Source organism: Eucyclogobius newberryi, unplaced genomic scaffold (genome assembly GCF_026437365.1).
Source record: "Eucyclogobius newberryi isolate DKJ021-1_F unplaced genomic scaffold, fEucNew1.0.hap1 SCAF_8, whole genome shotgun sequence".
Taxonomy (NCBI): domain Eukaryota; kingdom Metazoa; phylum Chordata; class Actinopteri; order Gobiiformes; family Gobiidae; genus Eucyclogobius; species Eucyclogobius newberryi.
The window spans coordinates 33729146-33744215 of NW_027316500.1; the positions used below are offsets into that span (position 1 = coordinate 33729146).

Consider the following 15070-nt stretch of genomic DNA (forward strand, 5'->3'; position numbering starts at 1 on the left):
CCTGCCTTTTACCCTGTCTTTGACCCTGCCTTAGACCCTGCCTTAGACCCTGCCTTAGACCCTGCCTTTGACCCTGCCTTAGACCCTGCCTTTGACCCTGCCTTAGACCCTGCCTTTGACCCTGCGTTAGACCCTGCCTTAGACCCTGCCTTTGACCCTGCCTTTGACCCTGCATTTGACCCTGCCTTTGACCCTGCCTTTGACCCTGTCTTTGACCCTGCATTTGACCCTGCATTTGACACGTGTTTGACCTGATCAGGACAGTTAAACAACTTTATTTTCTTTGGAAATTCTCACAATTTCACAGAGTTTTCAATGAACGATAATTGTCTTCACTTTTATTTGTGTTAAACCATATTATTATTAAAGTCCACGTGTCGGGTCAAACACACACGTGTCACACACAGGTGTCGGGTCAAACACACACGTGTCACACACAGGTGTCGGGTCAAACACACACGTGTCACACACAGGTGTCGGGTCAAACACACACGTGTCACACACAGGTGTCGGGTCAAACACACACGTGTCACACACAGGTGTCGGGTCAAACACACACGTGTCACACACAGGTGTCGGGTCAAACACACACGTGTCACACACAGGTGTCGGGTCAAACACACACGTGTCACACACAGGTGTCGGGTCAAACACACACGTGTCACACACAGGTGTCGGGTCAAACACACACGTGTCACACACAGGTGTCGGGTCAAACACACACGTGACTAAAACACACGGAACACAAATACAGTTCAGATTTGACTTTACATTTCACCCGTTTGTGTCACGTTTATAATTGTACTTCCTGTTGGACACGAGCACAAACATGACAGAGGTGATGTCACAGGTGTTACCATAGCAACCAGACTGTAAACAAGAGCCACACTCCACATAAACCTCACAACAGTTCTGACCTGACACACAATAAGACCATAAAACACCTTTATTTAGTCCAACCATGTGTCGCACACTGATGACATCACACTGATGACATCACACTGATGACATCACACTGATGACATCACACTGATGACATCACACTGATGACATCACAGAGGGAGACAGCTCCACTTCCTGTCATTTTAAACTCTTACTTTTCAAAATGTTGTCACAAACTGAAACGCCACTGAAATCAAACTGTGATATACATTTAGCACAGATGCCCTCCCACCACAGAAACAGCAGAACCTTCATGAGGACTTGAAATACACATTTTTCAGTGGCTTCAAAACACCTCAGATTTTCTCACCTTAAAAAGCTTTTGTTTGTGTTTTTAGAAAAAAACTGTGAAATAAAATGTGTTAAAGAGTTAAAAAGACACGAACGCAAAGGGAACGGATTAAAAGAGTCCGAACAATACATATAATATCAGCAGCGGTTTAGTCCTGGTTCAGAGCTTGCATCTCCACAAACCTGACTCATTCTATATTGTCCATCCTCACCTTTCTCTCTCTTGTCTCCTCCTTTTACTCCCCCCCCCCCCCCCCCCCCCCTCTCCCCCCCCTCTCATAGATTACAGGAAGTCTTAAGTCGACCGTATATGGGCCGTTTCCCTCTTTAGATGCTGTGAATCGATATGCAGCGCCGGCTTCTTTCTCTGAGCTTAAAATAGACTGAGGAGTGCTGGGTTTGGTCACGAGGAGCGCCACAGCTGCAGCGAGACGGGCGGGGACCAAAGTGCACCAGCGAGGACTCACAAGTGCATTTGACCCACACGATTAAGACTCACAAGTGCATTTGACCTGCACAACCCTTCTCTGGGGGGTCACTATAAACCCTTCTCTAGGGGATCACTATAAACCCTTCTCTAGGGGGTCACTATAAACCCTTCTCTGGGGGGTCACTATAAACCCTTCTCTAGGGGGTCACTATAAATCCTTCTCTGGGGGATCACTATAAACCCTTCTCTAGGGGGTCACTATAAACCCTTCTCTTGGGGGTAACTATAAATCCTTCTCTGGGGGATCACTATAAACCCTTCTCTGGGGGGTCACTATAAACCCTTCTCTTGGGGGTCACTTTAAACCCTTCTCTGGGGGGTCACTATAAACCCTTCTCTAGGGGATCACTATAAACCCTTCTCTAGGGGGTCACTATAAACCCTTCTCTGGGGGGTCACTATAAACCCTTCTCTAGGGGGTCACTATAAATCCTTCTCTGGGGGATCACTATAAACCCTTCTCTAGGGGGTCACTATAAACCCTTCTCTTGGGGGTCACTATAAATCCTTCTCTGGGGGATCACTATAAACCCTTCTCTAGGGGGTCACTATAAATCCTTCTCTGGGGGATCACTATAAACCCTTCTCTGGGGGGTCACTATAAACCCTTCTCTTGGGGGTCACTTTAAACCCTTCTCTGGGGGGTCACTATAAACCCTTCTCTAGGGGATCACTATAAACCCTTCTCTAGGGGGTCACTATAAACCCTTCTCTGGGGGGTCACTATAAACCCTTCTCTAGGGGGTCACTATAAATCCTTCTCTGGGGGATCACTATAAACCCTTTTCTAGGGGGTCACTATAAACCCTTCTCTTGGGGGTCACTATAAATCCTTCTCTGGGGGATCACTATAAACCCTTCTCTGGGGGGTCACTATAAACCCTTCTCTAGGGGGTCACTATAAACCCTTCTCTTGGGGGTCACTTTAAACCCTTCTCTGGGGGGTCACTATAAACCCTTCTCTAGGGGATCACTATAAACCCTTCTCTAGGGGATCACTATAAACCCTTCTCTGGGGGGTCACTATAAACCCTTCTCTAGGGGATCACTATAAACCCTTCTCTGGGGGTCACTTTAAACCCTTCTCTGGGGGGTCACTTTAAACCCTTCTCTGGGGGGTCACTATAAACCCTTCTCTAGAGGGTCACTATAAACCCTTCTCTGGGGGGTCACTTTAAACCCTTCTCTGGGGGGTCACTTTAACCCCTTCTCTAGAGGGTCACTTTAAACCCTTCTCTGGGGGGTCACTTTAAACCCTTCTCTGGGGGTCACTATAAACCCTTCTCTGGGGGGTCACTTTAAACCCTTCTCTGGGGGGTCACTTTAAACCCTTCTCTAGAGGGTCACTTTAAACCCTTCTCTGGGGGGTCACTTTAAACCCTTCTCTGGGGGGTCACTATAAACCCTGATGATGGACTAAACCAGGTTTAAACCAGGTCTAAACCAGGACTAAACCAGGTTTAAACCAGGTCTAAACCAGGACTAAACCAGGTCTAAACCAGGAATAAACCAGGACTAAACCAGAACTAAACCAGGTCTAAACCAGGTCTAAACCAGGACTAAACCAGGACTAAACCAGGACTAAACCAGAGACACTTTTCTGTGTAAATGTGTCACCTAGTTTAAGTTTAAGTCAGACAGTAATTAAATGATGTATAATCTTTGTTTTATTAAAGCTCTGACCGACACCACGGGCCTCACTGACCAGATTAGGACGGATTTTATTAATTATGTTTTCACTGCATGTTTTTAACCACGATAAAGTCTTAAACCGACTCTGGAGTAGAACCACTTTTGTTGGCCCCCTGAGCCTTCTCTAAAGGGTCACTTTAAACCCTTCTCTGGGGGGTCACTTTAAACCCTTCTCTAGAGGGTCACTTTAAACCCTTCTCTAGAGGGTCACTTTAAACCCTTCTCTAGAGGGTCACTTTAAACCCTTCTCTAGAGGGTCACTTTAAACCCTTCTCTGGGGGGTCACTTTAAACCCTTCTCTAGAGGGTCACTTTAAACCCTTCTCTAGAGGGTCACTTTAAACCCTTCTCTGGGGGGTCACTTTAAACCCTTCTCTAGAGGGTCACTTTAAACCCTTCTCTAGAGGGTCACTTTAAACCCTTCTCTGGGGGGTCACTTTAAACCCTTCTCTAGAGGGTCACTTTAAACCCTTCTCTAGAGGGTAACTTTAAACCCTTCTCTAGAGGTTCACTTTAAACCCTTCTCTAAAGGGTCACTTTAAACCCTTCTCTAGAGGGTCACTTTAAACCCTTCTCTAGAGGGTAACTTTAAACCCTTCTCTGGGGGGTCACTTTAAACCCTTCTCTAGAGGGTCACTTTAAACCCTTCTCTAGAGGGTCACTTTAAACCCTTCTCTGGGGGGTCACTTTAAACCCTTCTCTAGAGGGTCACTTTAAACCCTTCTCTAGAGGGTAACTTTAAACCCTTCTCTAAAGGGTCACTTTAAACCCTTCTCTAGAGGGTCACTTTAAACCCTTCTCTAGAGGGTAACTTTAAACCCTTCTCTGGGGGGTCACTTTAAACCCTTCTCTAGAGGGTCACTTTAAACCCTTCTCTAGAGGGTCACTTTAAACCCTTCTCTAGAGGGTCACTTTAAACCCTTCTCTAGAGGGTAACTTTAAACCCTTCTCTAGAGGGTCACTTTAAACCCTTCTCTAGAGGGTCACTTTAAACCCTTCTCTAGAGGGTCACTTTAAACCCTTCTCTAGAGGGTCACTTTAAACCCTTCTCTGGGGGGTCACTTTAAACCCTTCTCTAGGGGTCACTTTAAACCCTTCTCTAGAGGGTCACTTTAAACCCTTCTCTAGAGGGTCACTTTAAACCCTTCTCTAGGGGGTCACTTTAAACCCTTCTCTAGGAGTCACTTTAAACCCTTCTCTAGAGGGTCACTTTAAACCCTTCTCTAGAGGGTCACTTTAAACCCTTCTCTAGAGGGTCACTTTAAACCCTTCTCTGGGGGGTCACTTTAAACCCTTCTCTAGGGGTCACTTTAAACCCTTCTCTAGAGGGTCACTTTAAACCCTTCTCTAGAGGGTCACTTTAAACCCTTCTCTAGGGGGTCACTTTAAACCCTTCTCTGGGGGGTCACTTTAAACCCTTCTCTAGGGGTCACTTTAAACCCTTCTCTAGAGGGTCACTATAAACCCTTCTCTAGAGGGTCACTTTAAACCCTTCTCTGGGGGGTCACTTTAAACCCTTCTCTAGAGGGTCACTATAAACCCTTCTCTAGAGGGTCACTTTAAACCCTTCTCTGGGGGGTCACTTTAAACCCTTCTCTAGAGGGTCACTTTAAACCCTTCTCTGGGGGGTCACTTTAAACCCTTCTCTAGAGGGTAACTTTAAACCCTTCTCTGGGGGGTCACTTTAAACCCTTCTCTAGAGGGTCACTTTAAACCCTTCTCTAGAGGGTCACTTTAAACCCTTCTCTGGGGGGTCACTTTAAACCCTTCTCTAGAGGGTAACTTTAAACCCTTCTCTGGGGGGTCACTTTAAACCCTTCTCTAGGGGTCACTTTAAACCCTTCTCTAGAGGGTCACTATAAACCCTTCTCTAGAGGGTCACTTTAAACCCTTCTCTGGGGGGTCACTTTAAACCCTTCTCTAGAGGGTCACTATAAACCCTTCTCTAGAGGGTCACTTTAAACCCTTCTCTGGGGGGTCACTTTAAACCCTTCTCTAGGGGGTAACTTTAAACCCTTCTCTAGAGGGTCACTTTAAACTCTTCTCTAGAGGGTCACTTTAAACCGTTCTCTAGAGGGTCACTTTAACCCCTTCTCTAGAGGGTCACTTTTAACCCTTCTCTGGGGGGTCACTTTAAACCCTTCTCTGGGGGGTCACTTTAAACCCTTCTCTAGAGGGTCACTTTAAACCCTTCTCTAGAGGGTCACTTTAAACCCTTCTCTGGGGGGTCACTTTTAACCCTTCTCTGGGGGGTCACTTTAAACCCTTCTCTGGGGGGTCACTTTAAACCCTTCTCTAGAGGGTCACTTTAACCCCTTCTCTAGAGGGTCACTTTAAACCCTTCTCTGGGGGGTCACTTTAAACCCTTCTCTAGGGGGTCACTTTACACTTAACTGTCAGTCTCACTCTAACTCTCACTCTGACTCTCACTCTAACTCTCACTCTGACTCTCAGTCTCACTCTGACTGTGACTCTTACTCTCACTCTGACTCTCACCGTTACTCTGACTCTCACTCTGACTCTGTCTAACTCTCACTCTGACTCTCACTCTAACTCTCACTCTGACTCTCAGTCTCACTCTGACTCTCAGTCTAACTCTCACTCTGACTCTGTCTAACTCTCACTCTGACTCTCAATCTAACTCTCACTCTGACTTTCACTCTAACTCTCACTCTGACTCTCAGTCTCACTCTGACTCTGACTCTCACTCTGACTCTCACCCTCGCTCTGACTCTCACTCTGACTCTCACTCTGACCCTCACTCTGACTCTCACTCCAACTCTCAGTCTCACTCTGACTCAAACTCTCACTCTGGCTCTCACCCTGACTTTAACTCTAAGCCTGACTCTGACTCTCACTCTGACTCTCACTCTGACTCTCACCCTCACTCTGACTCTCACCCTCACTCTGACTCTCACCCTCACTCTCACTCTGACTCTAACTCTCAGTCTCACTCTGACTCTAACCCTCAGTCTCACTCTGACTCTAACTCTCACTCTGACTCTCAGTCTCACTCTCACTCTGACTCTGACTCTTACTCTGACTCTGACTCTGACTCTCACCCTCACTCTGACTCTCAACGTCACTCTGACTCTCACTCTGACTCTGTCTAACTCTCACTCTGACTCTCACTCTGACTCTCAGTCTCACTCTGACTCTCACTCTAACTCTCACTCTGACTCTCACTCTAACTCTCACTCTGACTCTCAGTCTCACTCTGACTCTCACCCTCGCTCTGACTCTCACTCTGACTCTCACTCTGACTCTAACTCTCAGCCTGACTCTGACTCTCACCCTCACTCTGACTCTCACTCTGACTCTCAGTCTAACTCTCACTCTGACTCTAACTGTCAGTCTCACTCTGACTCTAACTCTCAGCCTGACTCTAACTCTGACTCTCAGTCTCACTCTGACTCTCACTCTAGCTCTCACTCTGACTCTCAGTCTCACTCTGACTCTCAGTCTAACTCTCACTCTGACTCTCACTCTAACTCTCAGTCTCACTCTGACTCAAACTCTCACTCTCACTCTAACTCTCACTCTGACTCTAACTCTCAGCCTGACTCTGAATCTCACTCTGACCCTAACTCTGACTCTCACCCTCACTCTGACTCTCACCCTCACTCTGACTCTAACTCTCAGTCTCACTCTGACTCTGACTCTAACTCTCACTCTCACTCTGACTCTCAGTCTCACTCCGACTCTAACTCTCACTCTGACTCTCACACTAACTCTCACTCTGACTCTGACTCTTACTGTCACTCTGACTCTCACACTAACTCTCACTCTGACTCTTACTCTTACTCTGACTCTTACTCTCACTCTGACTCTCACCCTCACTCTGACTCTCACTCTGACTCTCACCCTAACCGTTACTCTGACTCTCACTCTGACTCTGTCTAACTCTCACTCTGACTCTCACTCTAACTCTCACTCTGACTCTCAGTCTCACTCTGACTCTCAGTCTAACTCTCACTCTGACTCTCAGTCTAACTCTCACTCTGACTCTCAGTCTCACTCTGACTCTCAGTCTAGCTCTCACTCTGAGTCTCACTCTAACTCTCACCCTCACCGTTACTCTGACTCTCACTCTGACTCTGTCTAACTCTCACTCTGACTCTCAGTCTAACTCTCACTCTGACTCTAGGTCTAACTCTGACTCTCAGTCTAACTCTCACTCTGACTCTCAGTCTAATTCTCACTCTGACTCTCAGTCTAACTCTCACTCTGACTCTGTCTAACTCTCACTCTGACTCTAACTCTCAGTCTCACTCTGACTCAAACTCTCACTCTCACTCTGACTCTAACTCTCAGCCTGACTCTGACTCTCACTCTGGCCCTAACTCTGACTCTCACCCTTACTCTGACTCTCACACTGACTCTCACTCTGACTCTGACTCTGACTCTTACTCTCACTCTGACTCTGACTCTCACTCTGACTCTCACCCTCACCATTACTCTGACTCTCACTCTGACTCTGTCTAACTCTCACTCTGACTCTCAGTCTCACTCTGACTCTCAGTCTAACTCTCACTCTGACTCTCAGTCTAACTCTCACTCTGACTCTCAGTCTAACTCTCACTCTGACTCTCAGTCTCACTCTGACTCTCAGTCTAACTCTCACTCTGACTCTCAGTCTAACTCTCACTCTGACTCTCAGTCTAACTCTCACTCTGACTCTCAGTCTAACTCTCACTCTGACTCTCAGTCTAACTCTCACTCTGACTCTCAGTCTAACTCTCACTCTGACTCTCAGTCTAACTCTCACTCTGACTTTCACTCTAACTCTCACTGTGACTCTCAGTCTCACTCTGACTCTAACTCTGACTCTCACTCTGACTCTCACCCTCGCTCTGACTCTCACTCTGACTCTGACTCTCACCCTCACTCTGACTCTCACTCCAACTCTCAGTCTCACTCTGACTCAAACTCTCACTCTGACTCTCACCCTGACTCTAACTCTCAGCCTTACTCTGACTCTCACTCTGACTCTCACCCTCACTCTGACTCTCACCCTCACTCTCACTCTGACTCTAACTCTCAGTCTCACTCCGACTCTAACTCTCACTCTGACTCTCACTCTAACTCTCACTCTGACTCTCACTCTGACTCTCACTCTGACTGTCTAACTCTCACTCTGACTCTCATTCTAACTCTCATTCTAACTCTCACTCTGACTCTCAGTCTCACTCTGACTCTCACTCTAACTCTCACTCTGACTCTCACTCTAACTCTCACTCTGACTCTCACTCTAACTCTCACTCTGACTCTCACCCTCACCGTCACTCTGACTCTCACTCTGACTCTAACTCTCAGCCTGACTCTGACTCTCACCCTCACTCTGACTCTCACTCTGACTCTCAGTCTAACTCTCACTCTGACTCTGTCAGTCTCACTCTGACTTTAACTCTCAGCCTGACTCTGACTCTAACTCTGACTCTCACTCTTACTCTGTCTAACTCTCACTCTGACTCTCATTCTAACTCTCATTCTAACTCTGACTCTCAGTCTCACTCTGACTCTCAGTCTAACTCTCACTCTGACTCTCACTCTAACTCACAGTCTCACTCTGACTCTCACTCTGACTCTCAGTCTAACTCTCACTCTGACTCTAACTGTCAGTCTCACTCTGACTCTAACTCTCAGCCTGACTCTGACTCTAACTCTGACTCTCAGTCTCACTCTGACTCTCACTCTGACTCTGTCTAACTCTCACTCTGACTCTCACTCTAGCTCTCACTCTGACTCTCAGTCTCACTCTGACTCTCAGTCTAACTCTCACTCTGACTCTCACTCCAACTCTCAGTCTCACTCTGACTCAAACTCTCACTCTTACTCTGACTCTCACCCTGACTCTAACTCTCAGCCTGACTCTGACTCTCACTCTGACCCTAACTCTGACTCACACCCTCACTCTGACTCTCACCCTCACTCTGACTCTAACTCTCAGTCTCACTCTGACTCTAACTCTCACTCTGACTCTCAGTCTCACTCTCACTCCGACTCTAACTCTCACTCTGACTCTCACTCTAACTCTCACTCTGACTCTCACTCTCACTCTGACTCTCACCCTCACTCTGACTCTCACTCTGACTCTCACCGTCACTCTGACTCTCACTCTGACTCTGTCTAACTCTCACTCTGACTCTAACTCTCACTCTGACTCTCAGTCACATTCTGACTCTCACTCTAACTCTCACTCTGACTCTCAGTCTCACTCTGACTCTCACCCTCGCTCTGAATCTCACTCTGACTCTCACCCTCACCGTCACTCTGACTCTCACTCTGACTCTAACTCTCACTCTGACTCTCAGTCTAACTCTCACTCTGACTCTAACTCTCACTCTGACTCTAACTGTCAGTCTCACTCTGACTCTAACTCTCAGCCTGACTCTGACTCTAACTCTGACTCTCAGTCTCACTCTGACTCTCACTCTGACTCTGTCTAACTCTCACTCTGACTCTCACTCTAGCTCTCACTCTGACTCTCAGTCTCACTCTGACTCTCAGTCTAACTCTCACTCTGACTCTCACTCTAACTCTCAGTCTCACTCTGACTCAAACTCTCACTCTTACTCTGACTCTAACTCTGACCCTAACTCTGACTCTCACCCTCACTCTGACTCTCACCCTCACTCTGACTCTAACTCTCAGTCTCACTCTGACTCTGACTCTAACTCTCACTCTGACTCTCAGTCTCACTCCGACTCTAACTCTCACTCTGACTCTCACACTAACTCTCACTCTGACTCTCAGTCTCACTCTGACTCTCAGTCTAACTCTCACTCTGACTCTCAGTCTAACTCTCACTCTGACTCTCAGTCTAACTCTCACCCTCACTCTGACTCAAACTCTCACTCTGACTCTCACCCTGACTCTAACTCTCAGCCTAACTCTGACTCTCACTCTGACTCTCACTCTGACTCTCACCCTCACTCTGACTCTCACCCTCACTCTCACTCTGACTCTCACTCTGACTCTCACCCTCACTCTGACTCTCACCCTCACTCTCACTCTGACTCTAACACTCAGTCTCACTCTGACTCTCACCCTCACTCTGACTCTCACTCTGACTCTCACCGTCACTCTGTGTCTCACTCTGACTCTGTCTAACTCTCACTCTGACTCTCATTATAACTCTCACTCTAACTCTCACTCTGACTCTCAGTCTAACTCTGACTCTCACTCTAACTCTCACTCTGACTCTCACTCTAACTCTCACTCTGACTCTCAGTCTCACTCTGACTCTCACCCTCGCTCTGACTCTCACTCTGACTCTCACCCTCACCGTCACTCTGACTCTCAATCTGACTCTAACTCTCAGCCTGACTCTGACTCTCACCCTCACTCTGACTCTCACTCTGACTCTCAGTCTAACTCTCACTCTGACTCTAACTCTCACTCTGACTCTGTCAGTCTCACTCAGACTCTAACTCTCAGCCTGACTCTGACTCGAACTCTGACTCTCAGTCTCACTCTGACTCTCACTCTGACTCTGTCTAACTCTCACTCTGACTCTCACTCTAGCTCTCACTCTGACTCTCAGTCTCACTCTGACTCTCAGTCTAACTCTCACTCTGACTCTCACTCTAACTCTCAGTCTTACTCTGACTCAAACTCTCACTCTGACTCTAACTCTGACCCTAACTCTGACTCTCACCCTCACTCTGACTCTCACCCTCACTCTGACTCTAACTCTCAGTCTCACTCTGACTCTGACTCTAACTCTCACTCTGACTCTCAGTCTCACTCCGACTCTAACTCTCACTCTGACTCTCAGTCTCTCTCTGACTCTCAGTCTAACTCTCACTCTAACTCTCAGTCTCACTCTGACTCAAACTCTCACTCTCACTCTGACTCTAACTCTCAGCCTGACTCTGACTGTCACTCTGACCCTAACTCTGACTCTCACTCTGACTCTCACCCTCACTCTGACTCTAACTCTCAGTCTCACTCTGACTCTGACTCTAACTCTCACTCTCACTCTGACTCTCAGTCTCACTCTCACTCTCACTCTGACTCTCACCCTCACTCTGACTCTCACCCTCACTCTCACTCTGACTCTCACTCTGACTCTCACCCTCACTCTGACTCTCACCCTCACTCTCACTCTGACTCTAACTCTCAGTCTCACTCTGACTCTAACTCTCACTCTTACTCTCACTCTTACTCTGACTCTCACCCTCACTCTGACTCTCACCGTCACTCTGACTCTCACTCTGACTCTGTCTAACTCTCACTCTGACTCTCATTCTAACTCTCACTCTAACTCTCACTCTGACTCTCAGTCTCACTCTGACTCTCACTTTAACTCTCACTCTGACTCTCACTCTAACTCTCACTCTGACTCTCACCCTCGCTCTGACTCTCACTCTGACTCTTACCCTCACCGTCACTCTGACTCTCACTCTGACTCTAACTCTCAGCCTGACTCTGACTCTCACCCTCACTCTGACTCTCAGTCTAACTCTCACTCTGACTCTAACTCTCACTCTGACTCTAACTGTCAGTCTCACTCAGACTCTAACTCTCAGCCTGACTCTGACTCTAACTCTGACTCTCAGTCTCACTCTGACTCTCACTCTTACTCTGTCTAACTCTCACTCTGACTCTCACTCTAGCTCTCACTCTGACTCTCAGTCTCACTCTGACTCTCAGTCTAACTCTCACTCTCACTCTGACTCTAACTCTCAGCCTGACTCTGACTCTCACTCTGACTCTCACCCTCACTCTGACTCTAACTCTCAGTCTCACTCCGACTCTAACTCTCACTCTGACTCTTACTCTGACTCTTACTCTCACTCTGACTCTCACCCTCACTCTGACTCTCACTCTGACTCTCACCCTCACCGTTACTCTGACTCTCACTCTGACTCTCAGTCTAACTCTCCCACTGACTTTCACTCTAACTCTCACTCTGACTCTCACCCTCACTCTGACTCTGTCTCTGACTCTCACCCTCACCGTTACTCTGACTCTCACTCTGACTCTCAGTCTAACTCTCCCTCTGACTTTCACTCTAACTCTCACTCTGACTCTCAGTCTCACTTTGACTCTCACTCTGACTCTCACCCTCACCGTCACTCTGACTCTCACTCTGACTCTAACTCTCAGCCTGACTCTGACTCTCAGTCTAACTCTCACTCTGACTCTCACACTGACTCTGACTCTCACCCTCACTCTGACTCTCAGCCTGACTCTGACTCTCACCCTCACTCTGACTCTCAGTCTAACTCTCACTCTGACTCTAACTCTCACTCTGACTCTCACTCTTACTCTGTCTAACTCTCACTCTGACTCTCACTCTAGCTCTCACTCTGACTCTCAGTCTCACTCTGACTCTCAGTCTAACTGTCAGTCTCACTCAGACTCTAACTCTCAGCCTGACTCTGACTCTAACTCTGACTCTCAGTCTCACTCTGACTCTCACTCTTACTCTGTCTAACTCTCACTCTGACTCTCACTCTAGCTCTCACTCTTACTCTGTCTAACTCTCACTCTGACTCTCACTCTAGCTCTCACTCTGACTCTCAGTCTCACTCTGACTCTCAGTCTAACTGTCAGTCTCACTCAGACTCTAACTCTCAGCCTGACTCTGACTCTAACTCTGACTCTCAGTCTCACTCTGACTCTCACTCTTACTCTGTCTAACTCTCACTCTGACTCTCACTCTAGCTCTCACTCTGACTCTCAGTCTCACTCTGACTCTCAGTCTAACTCTCACTCTCACTCTGACTCTAACTCTCAGCCTGACTCTGACTCTCACTCTGACTCTCACCCTCACTCTGACTCTCACCCTCACTCTGACTCTAACTCTCAGTCTCACTCCGACTCTAACTCTCACTCTGACTCTTACTCTGACTCTTACTCTCACTCTGACTCTCACCCTCACTCTGACTCTCACTCTGACTCTCACCCTCACCGTTACTCTGACTCTCACTCTGACTCTCAGTCTAACTCTCCCACTGACTTTCACTCTAACTCTCACTCTGACTCTCACCCTCACTCTGACTCTGTCTCTGACTCTCACCCTCACCGTTACTCTGACTCTCACTCTGACTCTCAGTCTAACTCTCCCTCTGACTTTCACTCTAACTCTCACTCTGACTCTCAGTCTCACTTTGACTCTCACTCTGACTCTCACCCTCACCGTCACTCTGACTCTCACTCTGACTCTAACTCTCAGCCTGACTCTGACTCTCAGTCTAACTCTCACTCTGACTCTCACACTGACTCTGACTCTCACCCTCACTCTGACTCTCAGCCTGACTCTGACTCTCACCCTCACTCTGACTCTCAGTCTAACTCTCACTCTGACTCTAACTCTCACTCTGACTCTCACTCTTACTCTGTCTAACTCTCACTCTGACTCTCACTCTAGCTCTCACTCTGACTCTCAGTCTCACTCTGACTCTCAGTCTAACTGTCAGTCTCACTCAGACTCTAACTCTCAGCCTGACTCTGACTCTAACTCTGACTCTCAGTCTCACTCTGACTCTCACTCTTACTCTGTCTAACTCTCACTCTGACTCTCACTCTAGCTCTCACTCTTACTCTGTCTAACTCTCACTCTGACTCTCACTCTAGCTCTCACTCTGACTCTCAGTCTCACTCTGACTCTCAGTCTAACTGTCAGTCTCACTCAGACTCTAACTCTCAGCCTGACTCTGACTCTAACTCTGACTCTCAGTCTCACTCTGACTCTCACTCTTACTCTGTCTAACTCTCACTCTGACTCTCACTCTAGCTCTCACTCTGACTCTCAGTCTCACTCTGACTCTCAGTCTAACTCTCACTCTCACTCTGACTCTAACTCTCAGCCTGACTCTGACTCTCACTCTGACTCTCACCCTCACTCTGACTCTAACTCTCAGTCTCACTCCGACTCTAACGCTCACTCTGACTCTTACTCTGACTCTTACTCTCACTCTGACTCTCACCCTCACTCTGACTCTCACTCTGACTCTCACTCTCACCCTCACCGTTACTCTGACTCTCACTCTGACTCTGTCTAACTCTCACTCTGACTCTCAGTCTAACTCTCACTCTGACTCTCACTCTAACTCTCACTCTGACTCTCAGTCTCACTCTGACTCTCACCCTCGCTCTGACTCTCACTCTGACTCTTACCCTCACCGTCACTCTGACTCTCACTCTGACTCTAACTCTCAGCCTGACTCTGACTCTCACCCTCACTCTGACTCTCAGTCTAACTCTCACTCTGACTCTAACTGTCAGTCTCACTCAGACTCTAACTCTCAGCCTGACTCTGACTCTAACTCTGACTCTCAGTCTCACTCTGACTCTCACTCTTACTCTGTCTAACTCTCACTCTGACTCTCACTCTAGCTCTCACTCTGACTCTCAGTCTCACTCTGACTCTCAGTCTAACTCTCACTCTCACTCTGACTCTAACTCTCAGTCTCACTCCGACTCTAACTCTCACTCTGACTCTTACTCTGACTCTTACTCTCACTCTGACTCTCACCCTCACTCTGACTCTCACTCTGACTCTCACCCTCACCGTTACTCTGACTCTCACTCTGACTCTGTCTAACTCTCACTCTGACTCTCAGTCTAACTCTCACTCTGACTTTCACTCTAACTCTCACTCTGACTCTCACCCTCACTCTGACTCTCACTCTGACTCTCACCC

At 47.7% G+C, this 15070-nt stretch overlaps 1 protein-coding gene across 1 annotated transcript in view; it reads right to left on the reverse strand.

Moving 5' to 3' along the window:
- LOC140351120 (regulating synaptic membrane exocytosis protein 1-like) overlaps window positions 1-15070 on the reverse strand; it is a 138244-nt gene that overhangs the window by 121940 nt on the left and 1234 nt on the right. The gene's annotated exons all lie outside the window — the stretch shown is intronic.